The 23,527-nt window shown below is 38.9% G+C and overlaps 1 long non-coding RNA gene across 23 annotated transcripts in view; it reads left to right on the plus strand.

Moving 5' to 3' along the window:
• Positions 1 to 18,862, plus strand: part of Gm33228 — a 395,277-nt gene extending 376,415 nt beyond the window's left edge. For 14 of the 23 annotated variants that reach the window (XR_877236.3, XR_877234.2, XR_877250.2 and 11 more), the window contains 4 exons: positions 8,075 to 8,134; positions 10,344 to 10,449; positions 10,846 to 10,939; positions 13,515 to 14,910. This is a non-coding gene — a long non-coding RNA (predicted gene, 33228). Of the gene's footprint in view, positions 1 to 8,074; positions 8,135 to 9,808; positions 9,964 to 10,343; positions 10,450 to 10,845; positions 10,940 to 13,514; positions 14,911 to 15,928 lie in introns of those variants that run through there. The other 9 variants (XR_003952589.1, XR_003952588.1, XR_877240.3 and 6 more) reach the window with 8 other exon arrangements.
• The last annotated feature ends 4,665 nt before the right edge of the window (positions 18,863 to 23,527 follow it).

Raw genomic sequence — 23,527 nt, forward strand, 5'->3', positions numbered from 1 at the left:
CTCTCCGTTCCTTCTGTATGTGTCACATGTCATTCTTTGTTGCAGCATTTCTGGTTCTCTTCCTTCCAGTCAAACAGTGCCAATGCTGACTCTAGTTGCAGCTTCTGACTGACCAGTCCTCTCTGTACTTCCTTTGTCCATCTGAGAAGAAAGTTGTTCAGAATAATACATTTAGATACTTGTTGCTTTTTGTGGCAAACATTGTCCCAGTTTGGTTTCTGTTACTATAATAGACATCATGATCCAAAGAAACATTGAGGGAAGAAAAAGGCTTTCTTTGGCTTACATTTCCACATCACAGAACATCTTGGGGTCAACATAGCAGGGACTCAACCAGGAGGAATCTGGAGGCAGGAACTGAACCAGAGACCATGGAGGAACAATATTTACTGGATAACTTCTTCTGTCTTGCTGTTTTACCTATCTTATACAGCCCAGGACCACCTGCCCAGGGATGGTACTTTCCAAATGAAATCTTCCCTTCACCATCAGTTAGCAATTCTAAAAACTAGCTTACAGAAGTGGTCACAGGCGGATCTCATGGTGACAGTTCCTTCCTTCAGTCTACTTCTTCTCAAGTATGTCAAGGTGACGACTAAAGCTAGCTATGACAGACATAAGGACATCCTTCCTCACTTGGAGAATCAGAGAGAGAGAGTATTCACAAGGGTGGAAGTTAACATGAATAGTTTTGACACTGTACCTGACTGAGGTTTGTGTTGTATACCTGGTCCTGCATAGGATACATTTTGATTGGATTATTCTGGATGCCTTTTGATGTTCTGAAACAAAAAATGTCACATCAAAATATTACGTTGCCTTACTTAGTGATTTAATCATAGTATTATAAATTCACACAAATTATCATTCATTTGTTAGGGAATGTGTTGAAGTTATGTCAAAACTTTAACCATATTTGAAACATTTGAGGTTTCTACTTGTAGGGTAATCTACCTTTGACTTCAGAATAATGACACTTGTATAACAGCTAAAAATTTGACAATGGATTCTACAATACCACAGAAGCAGATCCACACAGACAAGTTTCTTAACTGATGCTAGGTTTTAAAGGAGACTACAGTTTTCATTTTAGACCCCATATTCAAAGATCCCAGTCCTACATTGTTCTTAAGAACATCACCAGAGAAAGCTAGATATTTGCAGAGTAACTTGATGCATATTCATAAAAGAGAGAAAATTAGTGTGACAGGGTATGAAGTGAGCATGGACACATGAAAAAATACCTGACTCATCTTGAATGACACAACCCAAGACAGCAATTAAACTTTGATAAAGGTGTTGAAATGGGAAGGCAATGACGATTCTGTATTTTCTTCATCATGAGTGCTTTTGGGTTATCATGTCACCATTTCAATGGCCTTGAGCTTCAGCCCTGTAGAGAAATCAGTAGCTCACAATCCTGAGTCCCTTGCTGAAGTTCTGAGCATGTGTTTTCAATGTTTTCCTTTCCACACCTCATGTTTCCCTGAAGCTACCCAAGGTACCTCAGAATTGTGATGTCCTGAGCAGATCTAGGTTTTTAGCACAGCCTAATAAACCCTCGATTTTTCTTTCTCTGTGCAGGACACTGACATCCACTCAGCCCTTGGAATACCATCTGAGTCACTGCAGCCTCTGGGCTCCAGAATCCAAAATTCTAACCAACATCTCCCAGATCATCTATCAGTACAGCTGCTGGGTCTCTCCCAGCAGAAGTTTTTGGCCATCTACCTATAATCTCTACTGCTATAAACTCAGCTATCTAAATCCCATCTTTGTTCATAGCACTCTCCTAATTTTAAACCTTCTCATGGGCTCTTTATATGTTATACATGCTTTCAGTATATTATGAAGAAGCCTTCATGAGTTCGTCATGTCTGCCTTTGCATTTCTTCTTCTGCTTCTAGTATATGCTGATTGAATTAAAATCTTTCTCTCATTTGTTTCTCTTTCTCATTTCTCTTTTCTCTCCCGCCTCTTAAATTTTAGGTAGCAACTCTATTTTACATTCAGCCAGAGGCATAGCTTTTATTTCTGTGATGTTACTAAAAATGTTAATTTAATTCATTAAAAATGTATTGTGCATCTATTATGAAATTCTAGGAGTTAGGAAATTGGGAGAATGAAGACAGCTGAGTAAAAGCCCAGAGGCTAGGAAAACAGAGATTACCCTGAGGACCCTGGGAATTTTTAGCAGTTCCTTTCCTTTTCAAGAGCAGAAGTCAGTAGCCCTGGGGACCAGTTGTACTGAACAGAGGCCACTCTGCACTGGGACCAATTGCTGGCTTGACCTCCTTTGAATGGAGACCAAGTAATGGATGCAAGTTGATTGACTAATATTTAAGAATTATTTCCCCAAATTTTACAACACAGGCCACAATACCCAATACCTAGAATCAACAATTGAAATGGGATTCCTGTTATTACAATGCTAGCTTTTCATATGGTTACATAACTGTAGCTGAGTTTGACTGTGAGATTTTAGGCTCTTTAATTTGTGGAGGTCATTTTGCTATGGGCAGGTGTTCAGTTACTCAATTGTCATGAGGTCCATCAGAGAAAAAAACCTTTATGATAATTAAAGTGCCATATTACCTTTGTACCTTGGTGGAAACTGAAGTGCATCAAGCTTGGAGAAAGAAGGATCCAGGCTGTATACCTAGATAAGGAGTTTGGATTCTTACTCTGTAGACCAGTGACCAGAGAAAAGAGGGAATCAAAGAAAAACACATACATAAAGAGGAACCCCAAGAAAGAGAAGGGACTCCTCTCAGTTTCCCACCTGTTAAAGAGTCAAGGTAAAATCTAAATATTACAACAGGGGAAAACCATATTATTTTAAAGCTACTCTCAAAAGTCACAAAATCATTCATTATTAATGATCAATTGATTAGAGAAGTTCTGAGAGGGTCAGATCAATGCAGACTGGGGAAGCACAAAGAGACTGGAGGAATAATGCTGAAGTGTGAGAGGGAAGACAAAGCCCTTGTCAAGGCAGGAAGGCAAGGACACCCCTGCATTTTTGACATTCATACTTTCTGAATTGCCTCCCTCAGTGCATATGCTAATGGGTGCCTGATCAGAGGATGTTCTGTATATGTGCATAGGCACATTGTAGCTATACAACTCAAGGTTGAGGTGAAGTCCCCTGGGTTAGTTCTTCTGTTTCATGTTTAGTCATTTATATGCTAAAACACATCGAGGACACCTTCATTTCCCCTCCTCCCTAATTCTGTTCCTCTAGAAGGTGTGGGTTAGTAGCTATGGCCATTTTGGTTAATTCTTTTCGAGTTCTCTTCCTATGCTGTCATCGGAGTAGATCAGATCAATTAATGTGGATATATTCACTCATGCATATTTGAAACGTAAATGACATCATTTGTATACATATAGGTGACCCCTGATTTATGATGACTTGACTGATGCTTCTGTGGCTTTGTGGTGGTGCAAATGTGATACTCACTTACAGAAACTCTTCTTTGAATTGCCACCTTTGTCTTCCCTAGTGATATGTGATATACGTTCCTGTGATGTGTTCCACCAAGAGTGAGTGACAATTTCCAGTTCACGAGCTAGGGAAGACTCTGAGCTGGGATCCTTGCTTGGTTAGGTGCATTAAGTAGGCATCATGTTGATGGAGAGCCATGGTGTCTGGGTGTTCAACTTAGGATATCTTCAGGATTTGGAGGGACCATCATGCTTTACATAGCATGGCTCTCTTGGGTTGCTTATTTGTTGTGCGTACACACAGTCTTGGTAATGCCTCCTTCTCACTTCCTTTTCTTTTATCTTATGATGTCTGGTAATAAGGAGACCTTGATATATATAGATAAATTTATACAGTATATTACTGATTCACATTGATGTTTACAGCTGCTTTTTCTAAAATAGATAGTAATAATACATAAACATTCCAGTACTTACAACTTTGGACAAAGTATACTTTTTAGGTAGGACAGGTTAGCGAAAGTATGATTTTGAAAAGAGCAATTAGTTTGAATAATATGAAAATTCAGTTTCTGTTCCACTAAAATTTAGAATGTATATAATTCCCAAATCTTTAAACCAGTTATCATTTTTTTGTTTTTGAAATCTATGTATAACACTGATATGTTACACTACTGTTTTAAGATATATCCTTTTTTTATTATCAGCAAAATTCAGCATAATTTGGGTAATTGCTCATTTTATTTTTCAAGTTTATTTGTATTGTTCTCAGTAATTCATTTATCTTATTATATATATTCCTTATTATTAGAAGTAAATCAGTTTGAATTTCGCTGAATTTTTTTCTCTAAACATCAGGGACCTAAGCCAAGAGACACAAGTGTGAAGTGAGCTAAATAATCAATTAATCAATACTATTCACTAGGCAATTAACGTCTCTGGCCTGTGCTGGATGTTATTGTGGATACAAGTCTGACTTTTAAGAAGCTTATGTGATCTCTAAGAGTGATAAGACTCAAACTGCGATCAATGACATCACCACTGCTTATTAGACCAACAGACTAAGCCACAGAAAAAGGGAGGCTCTGTAGTCTGAACAAGCTGGAGAGGGATTATCAAAGGAGAGAAGATTCTGCTTGGAGAAGGATGCTGAGAGATGCAGGGTCATTTTAAACTTAGAAGAATGATGTCATTCCAAGTATTAAGAGGCCTGCAGACGGCAGCCAGTTTTGTCATCCAAAGGCAGAGATTATGAACACAAGATACCTGGGTCTGCTTGAGCTTCTGTGAGGACTGTCCCAGACCCACTTCATTACGGGGCACTCACCTCTGCCATTTGTGTCTTTCTTGACTTTGGGGAGCTGTGTCAAGGTTCAGGAAGACAAATAAGGACAATGTACCCTTTTACTCTTCTGACTTCACTAGGTCCCCCAGGAAGCTACTGGATCTGGGACCTGCCTGATTGCAGCCCCCCACAGCCTCATCATTTTGTCCAGAGGTGCCATTGCTGCAATTACAATCCAAACTCAGAGTCAATTACTCACTGTGTGAAGCACCCCCAAAAGATTGCTTTTTCCTTTTCTGTTACTATCACACATAATTGCACTCTGTGTGATTCCTAAATTCTTATTCCTGACGATAATGTCCACAAGGATCTTGGCTGATTATGAATTTCTTCCATATCCTGTCACTGACCTCATTGACACATTCCGTAAGTTTTTTTTTTTTCTATTTGATTCATCAGTTGTACACTTATTTTCTCCTATCAATTATTCAGCTCCTTGTGAGAAAAGAATCACTATGTTTTCCCTGCTGAGTTTTCCATATGTTCATCCCTTCTTCCCTCTTCCTCGTCGCTCTATTAATGTGAAGTTAGTACCTCCCATACCCTAGCTTTGTACTGATGTTTGATTTTGCTGGCATTGCTCTGTGTTTCACACCTGCTGTCCCTTGAGCTTTCTACTTCTTGGACCTCAAGGACATTATGAGCTGATCCAGGGCATGGATTTTTGTTTGATGCAACTTGAAGCAAAAGTTCTGGTCCCTGTGCTTTTCAATGTCACTGTTCTGTGTACTACTTACCCTTGGGGTCGATTTAATGAGATCAATCAATCAATCAATCAATCATCAATAATTTTCCATCTGGTAAGTATTATAGAATAAGATGAAAATGATAAGATTCAATCTCAACCCTCAAAGGCAGCAAGAAATGGAAACAAGGATGAGAAGTTGGGGATAGCATAGACTATCATCTGGAGCATCACTTGATGAAGGGAGACATAATGCCAGCTTCCAAACATTTTCCAAAAAAAAAAAAAATAACAATGGCTTTATTCCATACTTATGTCAGAACCAATGCTCTATAGGCTTGGTCTACTAAAAATGATTGAATTGTGAAGAAGTTGGAACATATTTCAAGAAGTCAGAATCTACTTTCTTTTTGGAATATTCCACATAAATACATCTACCACCATTGCAAAACACAAGTGAAGATAATGTATGAACATTTCAAATAGACAGTGAGACTTTAGCTTTATGCCTTAGGGACTAACTAAGGAAACTAAGCCAAGGTCTAGCCATTTGTGCTGAGCAAGCACAATGGGAACAAACAGGAGGGACTATGTGGGATATGTGGTTGCTTAGGAAGTACTACCTCATAGTCTTGAGTATTTATAGACATGAACCTCTAAATAAAATGGTAGTCTTGTCTGGTTCTGGTGCAGGAACCACTCCATGGTAATCTTAGTGTCTAGAATTTTCAGAGCTAATGTACCTATGTTATGTTTTGAGAAGAATTTTACAAGCCATAAAGCTTGAACTTAAGCAGGGTTCAATATAAGAAGTCTAGAAGACAAAGAGTAAAAACATACTCCTCACTCTCTGAAATAGTTGGAATTTTTCAATGTATAAATGTAGTGTGTATGTGTGTGTGTGTGTGTGTGTGTGTGTGTGTGTGTGTGTGTGTGCTTGTGCGTGCGCGTGCTTTCTTTTGGTAAATAGATACTTTATGGCCCTTTTGAAGGGAAGTGAAACAGAAGTGATGATATTACAGACTGGATTGTAAATAATAAGGAATGCCTAATAGCACAACAGAGATGGCAGGAATTAATTTTTTTATGTACTCAGACCAAGAATGATTGGACTTTTAAAGGGTGGGATAAGAAGTGATTTAAAGACTGTTGCAGAAGAAGGAAAGAATCATGCTCATATTGAGAAAACAGCATGTTAGGAAGGGATGTTGGAAGATGTGAGGTCTAGGGATGGGCTAGACAGTTCATGCTTCCAAAGTAAAGACAGTCTATGTAAAAATAAAGACTTCTGTTAAGAATGTGTGAGAAATGTCATGAGGTTTGCACAAGAAAAAATTGACAGTACTCCCTGAGCTATGGGAAGTAACTGGGTCTGTCCTGACAATGCCTGGAAGATATCCTCCTTGTGGCAAAGACATCATTTTACACATACTCTCAGGGCTATGCATACCTCAGCCATACCTTACAAAAAAATAAATGGTTGGTATAACTGTACCTTAATGTAATTGTATAAGCATTTTTGATAAAGCAGAATTTTATTCTGAAGATTGAGTTGAGGGTAGATCATGTATACAATCTATAATGTTGTGTGTGTGTGTGTGTGTGTGTAAGGGAAAATTAATGAATACCATTCATAAGGATAATGATGATGATGTAATACATAGAACATTTTATAAGAACTTTCAAACAACACTGAGTTCTCAGTGATAGACTTTATATAAAAACTTTACATAATTTAAAGATTAACCATCATTTTTTATGTGATTGAGCATTTTGTGTTTTGACTAACAACAGTATAAATTAAGTATTACTGTTTCAATTATTTTATTTAAGGTTATAGGAGCTTAAAGAAGGTAAGTAATTTGCCCAGAGATGCATAGACAATGAATGGTTGAGCTGGATTTAATATCACATTTGATGGGAGCTACTAAGCCCTTCCCTGCATCAGAAACCCTCACAAGAAGTATGATAAGGATTGGCCATTGTAGACTTATCAAAATATTTAAATGAATTTTCCAGTAGTAAATGATCATTGGATTCTATTATCTCTGAGTCTCCTTTTTCAACATTTGCCTTCAGCAGAGAGGCCTGCTGCTTATTTTGTCTTCATGAGCCATATCACTGCCTTATTTTGGATTTTTCATTTTGGTTTCTGTAAAGTGATGATGAGTCTTATGAATAACAGCTCTTAGTTTTATGACTTCTCTTTCTCTGATAACCAATGCCTCACTTTAATTTAATAGGGCTTGTTGTGTTTTGTTCTTTCCAAATTGCCTGCATCAAATCTTTCCAATTTAGATCTCATGAAAGAAATGACTATAACTCTTTGTATACATATTTTATTGGTTGATATATTATTTAATTAAAATGTGTCATTATAGTAATGTTCAAATAGAAAAACCATCTTTGGTTATAATCAGGCTGAGTTAATAAGTATGGAATTTGTGAGTTGACAGAGAAGTATGTATGACTAGTAACCAGAGACTTCACTTCAAATCAGAAGCACAAAGGGTGAGCTGAGCATGATAGAATACCAACTAACCATAAGTATGAGGAAGCATTTGATACTATGACTCATTGTTTTTCCTCCTCCATAGAATTTGAAGAATACAATTTCATAAGGATGAAGTCTCGAGGATCATTAAAGGGATGCTACTGTAAGGATAAGTATTGCTTAACATTTTATATTTGTATAGTATAGTCTATATGTTAGCATAAGTATAGTTATTTTGGCAAACAAATAGTTTATGACTCTTTTCTTTTAAGGCAAATGAATCCAGAGTGGTAAAAACCAGATTGCAGAGAAGTCAGGGGTGTCTAAATGGCTCAGCAGAGACAGCAGGTGCAAGCTATTCTTTTAAGGAATTAGGTGCCCAGGTAGAGGAGAACTGGGAGCTTAATGAAGGAGCAAGGAGAGATAAATGAGGCTGCAGTGCAGAGACAATGAGACCGTGTTAATAATCTAAAAGAAGCATGCTGAGGGAGAGTGTTGTCAGGAGAAAAGGGGGAAATAGGATATAGAGAGGGTAGAAAAGATGTGCTATAAAAACAAAGTTAAATTTGATAAATACAAGCCCCCTGAAAGGGCAAATTCTCTGGGACAAAGGCTAAGTGTATTTGCCAGCTCTGTACTCCTTCGATAAAATGCTCAGGGAAACAGTTCAAAGAAGCAAAGGTTTAACTTGACTCATGGTTTCTGAGGAATCATTCATTAGTCACTTGACTCTGTGGACTTTGAGGAAGAAGAAGAATAAGGTAGGGATTATGGATAGAGCAGAGATGTTCATTTTTTCTGGATGTGAAGTATAAATTCAGAGTCAGGAGGTAGAGTCTCAATGTGCCCTCTAAAGACTGAGCACCGGGTTCCCAATGGAGGAGTTAAGAGAAAGGACTGAATGAGTTGAAGGAGTTTGCAACCCCATAGGAAGAACAATATCAACCAACCAGACCCCCCAGAGCTCCCAGGAACTAAACCACCAACCAAAAAGTACACATGGGGTGACCCAGGACTCCAGCTGCATATATAGTAGAGGGTAGCCTTGTAGGACATCAATAGGAGGAGAGGTCCTTTGTCCTGTGAAGGCTCAATGCCCCAGTGTAGTGGAATGTGAGTGGGGAAGGCAGAAGTGTGTGGGTGGGTGGCAGAGCACCCTCATAGAAGCAGGGGAGGGATAGGATAGGGGATTTCTGGAGGAGAAACCAAGAAAGGGGAAACATTTGAAAGGTAAATAAAATAAAATAAAATAAAATAAAATAAAAGACTTACTGTAATGACCTGACTGTTCACATTATAAGATCAATGCAACAAAACAGGGACCAGTGACTATTCCTTCAACCCTTGGCCTTTGGGGTATATTTAGGTTCTAAGACTTAACATTGTGTTGTGTAAAATATACTAAGAGGTTATCGAGTTATGACTAGGATGCTGTGAGAGACCTGACAGCATCAACATCCTTCCCAGGATTTTAGTGCCATTGCTCAAGTCAGGAGTACTCACTGTTATTAAAATGACACAAAGTATCTGAGGCTCAGAACCCATAAATGCCATGCTTCATAGTAGAGGTCTGTCTTAGGGTTTTACTGCTGTGAACAGACACCATGACCAAGGCAAGTCTTATAAAAAACAACATTTAATTGGGGCTGGCTTTCAGGTTCAGAGGTTCAGTCCATTATCATCAAAGAGGGAGCGTGGCAGTATCCAGGCAGGCATGGCGCAGGAGGAGCTGAGAGTTCTGTCTTCATCCAAAGGTTGTTAGTGGAAGACTGACTTCTAGGCAACTAGGGTGAGGATCTTATACCCACACCCACAGTGACACACCCATTCCAACCAGGTCACACCTATTCCAACAAGGCCACACCTCCAGATGGTGCCATTCCCTGGTCCAAGGATATACAAACCATCACAAGGTCCCAGGATAATTCTCTGCAAGTATGTTTCTGATCTAGAAAATGAGATGGAGCCCAAGCATAAGGCTATAAAGCACAGGTTAGATTCGAAGTAAATTAAACATGTGGTATGTGTGTGTGTTGTAATGTGGAAGCCAGAGGTTGGCAGGTTGACATAAAATGTCTTCTTTTATGACTTTCCACTGTCTTAAATGCATTATTATTATTATTCTTATTGTTGTTGTTGTTGTTGTTGTTGTTATTGTATATGTGTATGATAGAGGGAAGGGCATGAGAACAGCAGAGCACAAACATGTACAGGTGCAAGCATAGCAAAGCTGGTGATACATACAGGTTAGTCAAGAGTTCTCAAAAGTCAGTCTGTCTTCTGTGTGTGTTCTGGGAATGGAAGTCATGCCGTCAGGCTTGCATGGCAAGCACTTTTACCCACTGATCCATCTTTCTGGCTCTTCCCCTTAGTCTATGCCTCTCTCCATGAGCCTGCAGCTGGATGTTTCAGCTAAGCTCTCTGCCTGTCAATCCCCTGAGATCTACTCCCTGCCTCACCCCCATGCTCATGTTACAGGTATACATCTCCAAGATTTTATTTTTAAACATGTGTTTGGGGGAATCTAAGCTCAGGTTCTTTTGCTTGTGTAGCACAACCCACTGAGCTATCTAACAAGCTCTTAATGAATTATTCTTAATTTTCCAAAGGGAAAACAATGGAAGAAAATACTGAAGAAGTGTGTCTGTTGTGTCTGACTGAAAGGATAAGAGAAAAGTTAAATTTTAGCTATTCTCAGAAAAGGTGAACTGATGGTTGTTAACCAAGGCAGGCTAGAGATGTTTCAGAGGAGGGGGAGCAGGGCAGAAGATTTCCTGTAGTGTCTAAATCTTCTGTAAGTTTTCTTACCTTTCTGGGTTGTCTTTTTCTTTTCAACATCGACCACAAGGCTTTGTTTTTTGTTTTTTTTCCTAGGAACGGGTGGAAGGATATCTAGCTGAATTGAAATTGACAAAACTGGGTAACTCAGACAGGGCAGCCTCCGGAGAGGCCTTTAACCACAAAAGAGGTATTGAAGTCAATATAATCAATAGAGTGTTGTGGATGCAGGAGGAAGATGATGAAACCCATCAAATTTGATCACTGGGCAGGAGTGGTCAGTGTCAGCTTCTTAAAGAAGGCTCACTTAATGTCACCCTCCACTCAAAGCTTTCCACACCTATGCTAATACTATAGGCTGCATGGCTTGCACTGCCTTGAGCACTCAGGAACCTCTGCATTGTAGATGTATACATTTCCTGAACTTCTAGGTTTTAGAACTTTCATTTCAAGTGTCCATTTCAATTAGTCATTACTCACCTCTCTGAAGGCTTGTTCAATCATTCATTAGTTTGTTCTGCTGTAATTTATCCATAGTAACTTTTGGGAAATCTGACCAGAGGATCCTTGCCACTTTTCTTCTCAAGAGGTAGAGTCTGTTTCCCCATCCTAACTCCTGATGTGTTCTAAAAGTACAAGGCCATGATCCTTTAAGTCATAGCCAAGTTCCAATGTTGACAGCAGCCATGATGGCTAGAGGAGAGAGAAACTCAAGTGAAGTTAGCCGCAAATACTAACACACTGTGGTTAGCAAACAAAGGAGCTTAAAATAAACTTTTAATACAAACGTTTTGGGAGTCATTTATTATGAAATGCATGTTAATGATCAAATAGCTTGCAGACAAATACAGGAAAGCCCTTAGCAGGAGGGAGAGTGAAATCTCTCCTTCTGAATCTCTCAGATTTTCAAGAAGGCCACCAGAAGAGTTTTAAAGAGGTAATCTTAAAGTCATCTTGGTAAACAAGTCATGTTGGAAGGGTCTCAGTTAGTCAAGTGCCTATTGTATAAGAAGACAAAAATTAAGAATCTACATAAAAATCAGGGCACTTGTATTCCAAGCTTTGGGTAGACAGAGACAGACAGAAACCTACAGCTCTTTGGATAGCCAGCCTAGTGAACTGGATGTGTTTCAGGCTCAGTGAGAGAGCATATCTCACAAAATAGTGATAAAACATGATATAGACCATTGACATGGATTTCTGGTTTGCAGGATCACAGAGACACATGTTGACACACCCACATATGTGCATTTATATATCCACCATAACAAGCACATGAGTCCCACATATACACAATGAATCACATATGCACACTCCAAAAACTCTCATTGACTATCAAAACCATAACATGTAGGCAAAACTTGTGGAAACGTTGGGTGACACTTCAAAAATACCCATCAGACAAGTAAGCATTCTGTAAGCAGGCAACGGTGGTAGGAAGAATAATAATGCTCAAGACAGCTCAGGAGCAAAGGAGTACTCTCTGACACTGGGAGGATATGGTAGTCCATGCAGTGGTAGATATACATCTTCAGCAGAAAGGATAGTCTTGGTGTAATCTTTGTCACAAGTTTGAGACTACTTATGTTCCTTTGCAAATGATCTATGAATTATAATTTGTCTAGCTGACTCATTTGTCCACAACTTGAGCACATGCTTGTCCATAAATACTGACATTTCATCTCCTTAATAGTTCTATTTCTTATTACAAGTGAATGAGTCAGGCTTCTGAGTTTTATAGATTGTTCCTCTAAACTTGATGAATACATTGGGTGTATTGTCAACCTGGTGTAGAGATCTGTGAGCTTACCAAACCTAGCCCTTTATTCCTTGAGTTCCAGTCTGAATATTCCACCTTTGTTATTTGACCACACTGGTATCATTTCTCTAAATTGCAGCATATCCCAGAATCTCAGAGCCCAGGCTCTCAGGTGCTTTTTTATTTTTATTTTTTTCTGTTTCTAAGTAGCTAATTTAATGGTGGCTAATATTTCTTGAGGGCTCACTACTTGTCAGGCCTAGCTGTGAGGGATTTATATGGACCCCATTAAAATTAAGAATTTAGCATCTAAAGAGATATTTTTGCTCTTATTAAAGTCACAGAGGAGAGAGAACAGAAATGGGAATTAGCCCTGATGGGTGTGACTCAGAATACCTTCATATTTCCACCAAGATAACATGTTTACCCAAGAAGGCATGGTCTTTCTCATCTTAAATCTATTTTAGTCACTTTTGAGTTGCTGTGATAAAATACCCTGACAAAAGTGACTTTAGAGAAAAAAGGTTGATTTCGGCTCATGGGTCCTGAGGGATGAAGTCTATTATGATGGAAACAGAATGGAAATATGCAGTTAGGCACGAGGCTGTAAAAGAGGTGGTGCTATCTGGTCACATAGTAACTACATACAGAACACAGTAAGTGAACACAAACTGGGAATGGATTACAAAGCCTCAAGCCCCACCTCTGGTAACCTACTTTTGCCAATGAAACTTTGCCTTCTAAATAGTCCATAACCTTCCTAAACAGCACAGCTGAGGACCAAGTGTTCAAACACATGAATCTGTAGAGGGCATTTCATATTGAAATCATGTCTTTTGTTTCAGCACAAATACAGAACATCTTCAAATATCTGTGTTTGAGTCCCAAATCCTTGCATCTTTCAAGGATCCCTGTAACCTGATCGCAACCTATGGATAAGACTTTTACTCCTATGTTTCCCTTAAATCTAATAATCAGTTACTTTATGAAATACTTTATATTCCAGACACCAGCCTCTGGGGTGATAATCAAAGATGAGTGAAAGACCGTGTTACCCAAGTGTCAGAAGAAACACAAATCTGTAAAATATAACTAGCAAGACCATGCAGAGAGGAAATGATACTGTGAATATTTACAGCAGACGACTTCACTTCTGAATTGGAGACAGAGGTGACAAAAGGGGAGATAGAGTGTAAGGACATCTTGATGAGGACTGTGTTAGGACTGAGAGGAAGGATAAAACAATTCATTACAGATAAGAAGGACAATATAAGCAAAGACAAGATCTTAGAAGAGCTGTGGTTATTATGGGAGCAGAAAATGAGCGAGTCTGATAAGAGTAAAGAGGGTGACTGCAATTAAGGTGAAGAACATGCATTTCTGTTACATGGTGCATAGGTTAGAGGGGTTCATTAGTAATGATTGCTCTGCTCTGGGATGAGCAAGTATATACTACAGTTTTAGCAACTTTGTAACTGCTGGAGTTGAGACCTATGGGGCTCTCCAATCAAGAAGGCAAAGCAGTTACTGAACACTAAGTTTTTGGCTTCCTGGCAAATTTGATAGAGAATAGTGGGGTTCTAAGCCACTAACATGTGTTTCCTAAGTGTCTTTCAGTAACTGCATTAAACCTCAGGTGTGTTTCATTAACGACTTTAAATTCATTTCAGTGGATGTCATCCAGGCTCATACATGTTTGCATATAAGCATATATACCTTTTAAGTATTTGCAAAACTCAACACATTTTTAAAAACACTGAAACTTTCTAATTATGCATGCACCTTGAAAACACACACACACATACACACACACACAATGTTTATGGAAGTATCTGCAGAGGTTAAAAGAAGACATCAGTTTTTTAGAAGTGGAGTTAAAGATGGTTTGAGCTGCCACAAAGATGCTGGAGACTTAACTCAATTTTCTAATGGACCAGGCAGTGTTCTTAGCCGCTGACCCTTCCTCTGCAATCTCTTCTGGGACACTATCAATATAGCATAGTTTTATGTTCCCTTCTTTGGAAGCTTTGGGAATTTTCCACCTAAGAAATCCTCTTACTAAGTAAACATCTCTGTGTGTCTTCTCTTCCCATTAGAGAATATTATGTAGACAGAGCTCAGACCTAGCAGTTGGAAAACTGACCTCCATCCCTTGGAGCTGACTAAGAAGATGAACCCAGGTGAATAACAGAGTGTCATCAGCATTTTCCCTTGAGTTGAGTGAGGCTCTCGGTGTTTGACTTGTTTTCTAAGATGATCAAAAGGAACATGGTGAACTGGTTTGTAAGCTGATGTTTTTATCTGAGTACTGTCAGGACCGTGACAGCATTGCAATTGCATAATTTATTTGTACCTTTGCCTTTGGACACATGTGATCTTAAATAGAATGTCTTTACAACTTCCTCTAGTCTTAATAGATATGATAAAAAAGAACATGTTTTAGGAATATGGAAACAGAGTCTAGTCACTAGCTGGCCTAGATAAACATGCAAAATAGCTGTTTAGCTAGGGGATTAAGAGACATTACCCCTGATCTGTGACATTGGCCTATTGACTATTTTGAGTTAAAACCAATGAGATGCAGAAGATATAAGAGGAAGTCATCTCATCTCTGTTCTGTCTAAAGGTAGGCCATATGTTTTCCTTTGCAAAGATGCCTTTCCCCCATGTGGACAATAGGAGAACAATTTTCCTTGCTAGGGATAAAACAAGTGTTCATAACATGCTGAGATAAATAATCTTTATCCATAATACAGTCTATCTTTTACCACTTCCCAAATCACCAGCCCATGGAGCTAACTGCCTCTGCAGTTGGACATCACTTTTCTGGGTAGCTTCCAAGGAGATAAAAATGCGATTATCAGCAAACAGGGATTATTCTCTTCATCAGTTTAATTGACTTGTACAGAATCAGTAACTCCAGAAAGGCAGGAGAGCTGTTGCCTTTGCACTTGTATAAAGGTCCTAAAATGAGAACTCAGGTCACAAGGTGCTGATGTGGATTCAGGAGTTGAATATATTGCCCAAGACAAGTCCTTTCCCTTCTGTTTGCTACTACTTCATGGTCTTTGGAAGACATATTTTAGACAAAGTGAGATTGATTATTCTACAATTTATTGTGAAAATCCTTTCCATGCACACATGCATCAACGTGGTGATGATTGTAAGAAAGAAGGGACACAGGAAGGAGTGATAGTAGTGTGAAATCCTGGCGCATTCCTTACTACAAGGAGTTCAGGTTCAGCATGAGAGAGTGGCAGGAGAAAAGGGGAGGAGGGCTTCATTGTTAGTTTCTTGGTAAGTTTATCTTTGGAGATCTGTAAGGTGCTTGCTTGATTCATTGTTTAATTTGTCCACTCTGGTTTTATCATCTACTTTACTATCTGTTATTGTCTTAAAATTCCCTCCTAACTTCTCCAGAAATTGGGGAGTATTGTCCCTTATTACCATGAAACCCAGGATCAAGCCAAAGAATCTCAAATGTAAAGACCCTACAATTTCTTTCGGGTTTTTCAATATAAAATTTCAAGAGGACAATGGTTGCCGGTGGCAGAGGAAAATGGAAACGTGGCACTGCACCCAGAAGAGAATGGATCCATGAGCAGAAGTATTGGGGGGGGGGGAAGTCTGCTTAGAAGAACTGTGTCTAGTTCAAGGTTAGAGATAGAGCTATTCTTTGTCATGTCTCTATTGGGACTGAGATACCTGTTTGTGAAGATAGTTGGTGAAATCCTGGAATCCCAAATATGTCAAAAGGAACCCTGTTTCCTTTATCAAATAAAATATTAAGAGGGCTTTAAAAACCCAATGGGAAGTGACCTGAAGAAGGTGATGAAAAATTAATTTTAATGCATGGGAGACTAAGTAATTCATTTATTCACCTCTATCAATTTTAATATTTTAGTATTTAATGTGAATAAGGTGCCTCTCCAATAATACTTTTAGGAGTTGCTTCTTCCTTTTTGGCTTATACACTCCCATTCCTACTTTCGGGGGAGGTAATTTCTCCTAGTACCTTGATGGTACAGTTTCTTTGGATCTCAGGTCACCTAAAGCAGGAATCTGCCTTCTTCTAGCCTGATCAGCTTTAAAAGTTGCAAGATTATTAAATAACAAATGAAAGCAGTGGAGGAGACTCTGAATCAGCTTTGCAACTGATTTTTTTTTTTTTTTTTTTTGGAGAGGTCCCTGAATTCCAAGAGCCTCTCCAGTCTTGCAGGCAGACCATTGTGTGGAGAGGGAAATTGAGTCATTTAGTCATTAGTTCCTCAGATATCAGCCTGAGAGGAGAAGCTGTCTGCCTTTTTCCACAATTTAGACACTTATCTTACAAATTCACCAAGCTTGGTGATTTCTGAACAATGCCAGCTGTTAGGGAGCCATTTCCCTGGCATTTTCCCCATAATTTGATTTGAAAGAGAAAAATTAAACTCAGTCCGACCCAGAACTGTCAGCCCAATGCCTTCAAAGAGTTTGACAGGACAGAGAGAGAGAGAGAGAGAGAGAGAGAGAGAGAGAGAAAGAGTTAGTTTTCTTGGATTCTTTCAGATGAAGAAAACACTTTTCCAAGGGCATGAAGCTTGAAGGAGAGACAATAAGGCACATTCCACAGGGTATCAAAGGATCCACCATAAAGAGGTCTTCTCCAAAAAGACATATTAAAGGGAGGGTTAATCTCATAGTCTTTCTCCATGATCAAATTTTGCATAACTTTAGGAAAAAACAGGGATTGAGAAGATGATTCAGAGGGTGTAGCCAAGTGTGGGGAGCAAAGCTCAGATCCAAAGGATCTATGAAAAGCTAGAAGCAGATGTAAATGTCTGTAATTTTAGTTCTTCTACACTAAGATGGAAGGTGGAGACAGGAATTGTGGGAACACTAAATGTATTTACCTGTGGTCACCCATAGTAGCATAAATATAAATATATTCAGAAAGTCACATGCATAGATATGAATACATATGTGTATGCACACAGACACACATACACACACATATCTACACACATGATTTACATGAAGAAGACAAATTAGACACTATTTAATTGGTAATTAGTTGATATGATTATTTTACTTTATGGATTGATTTGGAGGCTCATGTCTCAGCTACCGAAGTGCTAGTATTTGCTGTCCTGCACCACCACCTACTTTATGTTATTGTTTTAAAACTTGTTTCTTAAGTGTTAGCATATCTCTTTCAACCTAACAACAAATGATAACATTTATTTGTATAAAATCAGAGTTTTTAGATTGTATATTTACTCAATCCACCAAAAGACTCAGTTGGGATATTATTTATTTGCAGGTTTGTTCAAATCAATGATTCCTGAAGACTTTAACTTTTCCAAAAGGAAATACGTAGTCCACTGGTTCATTACTTACATTTGAATGCTGGAACACTTGTCTCCACACAGTGCATGTCCCACAAAAGACTTTGTATGCACCTTCTCAAAAAAAAAATGTACTGAAAGAAAAGACTCATTAGATGTGGCTACACTGAAAAGCAGGATAAATAGAAGTTTCTAGATATGTTTTTGCAACACCTGCATGTGCTTTAGAGTGAACAGGAAAGAATAGGGAAAGAATAGGTAAGAAGAGTATGATATCCTGGTCAAATGTAGTCTGACCAATTTCTGTACTAGTTGCTTTCCCAAGATTATTTGAAGAAGTTCTGTTAATGTCATCACTTGGGGATATCAGTCTGGTTACTATGCGGAGATTCCTTCTATTCCAAGATAGAGCATCACCATCATGAATAAATGCCCTTAGTTAGCAGATGATACTTGTGCTCTGACATGCTGCTATGTTTGTCATCTAAGTTGACTGAATAGGAAAGATTAAAGACAAGTTATCACTGTACCTTCAGCCAGAGTATAAGAGGAAGAAAAGGAACAATGACAGAGATAAAAAAAAATACTGATTCTTCTTCCCATTATCTTTTGGACCCAAGAGAAAAATCTGTAGTTCCAGCAAAGGAAAATCTAAATACCTACCTCAATACTAATGCTCCCTCTTTCAGAGTGCAAACACTAATAGCCTGCTTGGGCAGAGACCCATAGCCACTTTCCTAGGGTAACTTTGGGTTTTCAATGGATATGCAAGAGAGAACGAATTTCCTCTGCTAAGTCAACTTAATCTAGGAACAATTTCCAAATGTTTCTAATTTACTTTGATAAATAAGTCAGTATAATATCAAGAAGCATATTAAGTATTCAGAATACCTCCTTTCTATTTAGAAAGAACACAATCCCTCTCTTTAGACAGGTAAAAAAATCTATACACAGATATTAATTTTCAAAGTTTCTCTCTCTCTCTCTCTCTCTCTCTCTCTCTCTCTCTCCACACACACACACACACACACACACACACACACACAAACACACACACACTCACACACATGCAAGTGTACACATGCAGACACACATACATGTGTACATATGCACACACATAGGGACACACATGCACACACACACATGCACACATACTCACACACATGCACATACATATGCACACAAAATGCACATACACACGCACACATATGTACACAAATGCACACACATGCACCCACATGTACACTCACATGCACACACACATGCACATACACTGACACACATACACAGATATGCACACACATGCACACACATATGTACCCACATTCACACACATGCACACACACACATGCAAACACATGCACACACACATGCACCCATATTCACCCACATGCACACTCACTCACACACATGTACCCACATTCACACATATGCACACACACTCACACACATGCACACATATGCACACACACATGCACCCACATTCACATACATGCACACACACTCATACAGACATGCTCACATATGCACATACAATGTGCACACACACATGCACACACATGCATACACATACACATACAATGCACACACATGAACACACACATATATCCATACTCACACACACACAGTGTACCCACATTCACAACTTGCACATATGTGTATATAACATGAAAAGCACATAACTGATTTTGCTCTCCTCCCAGCTTCACTATATTTTCAACATTTCAAGTCTTTTTTGTTTTGACAATTATGCCTCAAAATCCCTCCATTCACTGCTGTGCCTACAATATAATAAGACCAAACAGTCATTAAAAATTTAATAATTTATCATTTGTGCAATTAATTCTCATTTGCTTTGGATATTACATTCTTCAGTATGTGATTTTTGTCATTTTTTTTCTTTTAAACTGAGGTGTTATCTTGTGCTTACATATGAAACTCATATCCCAAGAGCAACTTGGATAGTTTAGAATGAATGGAGTTCTGTTGTAGTTCATTTGTAGTTAAATATTCAATGGTAATGTAAATATTCAATTTCAAGCTGGGAGAGTGGCTGTCCTAGGATTTGGGAGAAAGATGCAGGAGGATATGGAGTTGGAAGCCATTTTAAATATAATTCAAACCCAGAGTAAGACAAAAATATATAAAATGAAAAGCAAAAGGAACCATAGATTTTCATTACTTTTTTATTTTCATTTTTTTTCACAAAAATACATTTTTCTTTAAAAAACTTTCAGGTATTATACACAAAAGCAAACAAGTTTACCTCAAAAATATCAATGATCATTTTTTTAAAACATGAAATGAATTAATTTTTTATTAGATATTAACTGTAGGCAGCCGGCGCCTAAAAGATGGCGCCGGTCTCCGATACACCGTCATCGTAAACAACACCACTGCGCAGGCGCTAGCCCGAATCTGGCGCCAACCCCTCCCGAGCGGGTTCATGCAAATTAAGGTGCTGGCAGACTGACCAATCCCAGGAGGACACATAGCCCTCCCCAGTGCTGGGGTGTATATAAGCAGTCCACCCTGGGTTCCTGGTATTCCCGTAGCATCAAGGCGTTCCTGTAATAAAGCTGTTGAGAAGAATCTGACCGTGTTGCGTTTTCCTTGCAGGATGAGGTGGGTGAAACAATTAGCTTTCCTAGTTTCCCCTCCAAAGACTCACTATCCCTTCCCCCCTCCCCCTGCTGACCAACACACCCACTCCTCCTTCCTGGCCCTGGCAGTCCCCTATACTGGAACATATAACCTTCACAGGACCAAGGACCTCTCCTCCCATTGATGACTGACAAGGCCATTCTCTGCTACATATGCAACTAGAGCCATGAGGCTCACCATGTTTTCTGTGGTTGGTGGTTTACTCCCAGGGAACTCTGGAGTTACTGGTTAGTTCATATTGTTGTTCCTCCTATGGAGCTGCCAAACCCTTCAGCTCCTTGGGTACTTTCTCTAGCTTCTTCATTGGGGACCCTATGCTCGATCCAATGGATGGCTGTGGGCATCCACTTCTGTATTTGTCAGGCACTGGCCAAGCCTCTCAGGAGACAGCTATATCAGGCTCCTGTCAGCAACCTCTTGTTGGCATCCAAAATAGTGTCTCTGAAGAAAGGAATTGAAGACGATCTCAGAAGATCTCAGAAGATGGAAAGATCTTGCATGCTCATGGATTGACAGGATTAATATAGTAAAAATTCCTATCTTCCTGAAAGTTATCTACACATTCAATGCAATCCCCATTACAATTACAACTCAGTTCTTCACAGAGTTAGAAAGGGCAATTTGCAAATTCATCTGGAATAACAAAAAACCTAGTATAGCAAAAACTATTCTCAAGAATAAAAGAACCTCTGGTATACTCACCATCTCTGACCTCAAGCTGTACTACAGAGCAATTGTGATAAAAATTGTATGGTACTGGTACAGTGACAGACAAGTCAATCAATGGAATAGAATTGAAGACCCAGAAATGAACCCACTCACCTGTAATCAGTTGATCTTTGACAAAGGAGCTAAAACCATCCAGTGTAAAAAAGACAACATTTTCAACCAAAGGTGCTGGCTCAACTGGCAATTAGCATGAAGAAAAATGCAAATTGATCCATTCTTATTTTATTGTACAAAGCTCAAGTCTAAATGTATCAAGGAACTCCACATAAAACCAGAGACACTGAAACTTACAGAGGAGAAAGTGGGGAAGAGCCTCAAACATATGGGCACAGGGAAAAAATTCATTTCTTTTTCTAAATTTAATTTATTTAATTTTTTACTTATTTACTTTACACCTCGCTCACTGCCCTGTTCCCAGTCACCTCTCCCAAAATCCTTCCCCTATTCCCCTTCTCTTCTCCTCTGAGTTGTTGGGAGAACACTGGGTTCCCCTCTCACACCCTGGCACTTCAAGTCTCTATAAGGCTAGGCACTTCCTCTCCCACTGAGGCAAGACAAGGCAGCCCAGCTGCTAGAAGATGTTCTACATACAGGTAACAGCTTTTGGAATAGCTCCTGCTCCAGTTGTTTGGGCCCCACATTAAGGTTTAACTGCACATCTGCTACATATGAGCAGGAGGCTTAGGTCCCGTCCGAATATATTCTTTTGTTGGTGTTTCAGACTCTGAGAGCCTCAAGGGTCCAGGTCTGTTGACTCTGCTGGTCATTCTGTGGATTTTGGTCCCTGAAGTTGATTTTCATTCTTTATACCAAAATATCTCCCAATAATAAGGTTAAATGAAGCTACGGTAAAGAACAGAAATACTACATTTGAAAACCTTGTGTCCTTGACCTTTTAGATGAATGGTGAAAGAGATGATCTGGAGTAGGAAGATGCTAAATTGGGCCTTCAGGGATGATGCATGTGTTTAGCTTCAAAAAATCTTGCTCAGGGTCATGTAAAGATTAAAATTTTCTTTCTGGAGCCTCAGAGATTTAAGGCAGGCTAATAAAATCAGGACCATACAGTATAAATGTTTTCAAAAAACAGGAAATACACATGCACACAGTGTCACTATCATATAGAAACAATAGTAATGATAAGGTGTGTGTGTCATTTAATTTAATTTTATATTTATCTTTTTTCTTGCAAGAATACAAGATGGCTTCCAGAGTATCAGAAACTCTAGTATATAGTAGGAATGAAAGAAGAATACACACCAGAAGATATTTTGAATACATCTAAGAATCAAGTATATCTAAATATGTATCTATTAAAATATCTATTCATATAGGCTAAAAAACTCTCACACTGAAATGGCCTGGTATCTACAAGCCCTGTAAGTTTGTTCTAGTTTTTTGGTGAATTTGGATAAAATTTCGTTTATGTTATATTTGTGTAAACACAAAAGATTGTCATTGCTCAATGGGAACTAGCTGTCTAGGTAAACAAGGTCCACCAAAAATAATCAAAATATATTCTTGAAAACATATTTACCATTCTTGTATAGCACTCACATCTCTATCTTTTCATCTTTACTTTGGTCAAGTGTACTACTACTCCTTGACAAATCGTGCCTATCTTGTGAAATGTCTTATCACTCTCATACAAAACCTTCCTTCAGAGAAATTACAAAGTCCACTTATAGGGTTGCAGACCACTTCAGCTCCTTGGGTGCTTTCTCTAGCTCCTCCATTGAGGGACCTGTGTTCCATCCAATAGCTGACTTTGAGCATCCATTTCTATATTTGCCAGGCACTGGCATAGCCTCATATGAGACAGCTATACCAGGGTCTCCTCAGCAAAATCTTTCTGGCATGTGCAATAGTGTCTCCGTTTGGTAGCTGATTATGGGATGTATCCCCGGGTGGGGTAGTCTCTGGATGGTCCATCCTTTTGTCTTAGCTCCAAACTTTGTCTCTGTAACTCCTTTCTTGGATATTTTGTTCCCTATTATAAGGAGGAATGAAGTATTCACCCATTGGTTTTCCTTCTTCTTGATTTTCTTGTGTTTTGCAAATTGTATCTTGGGTGTTCTGTTTATGGGCTAATATCCACTTATCAGTGAGTGCATATCTAATGACTTCTATTGTGACTGGGTTACCTCACTAAGGATGATGAGCTAGTATCTCTAGCTGCCTATGTAGCAGAAGATTGCCTGGTTGGCCATCACTGGGAAGAGAGGCCCCTTGGTATTGCAAACTATATGCCCAAGTACAGGGGAATGCCAGGGCCAAGAAGCGGGAGTGGGTGGGTAGG

This window comes from Mus musculus, chromosome 18 (genome assembly GCF_000001635.26).
Source record: "Mus musculus strain C57BL/6J chromosome 18, GRCm38.p6 C57BL/6J".
NCBI lineage: Eukaryota > Metazoa > Chordata > Mammalia > Rodentia > Muridae > Mus > Mus musculus.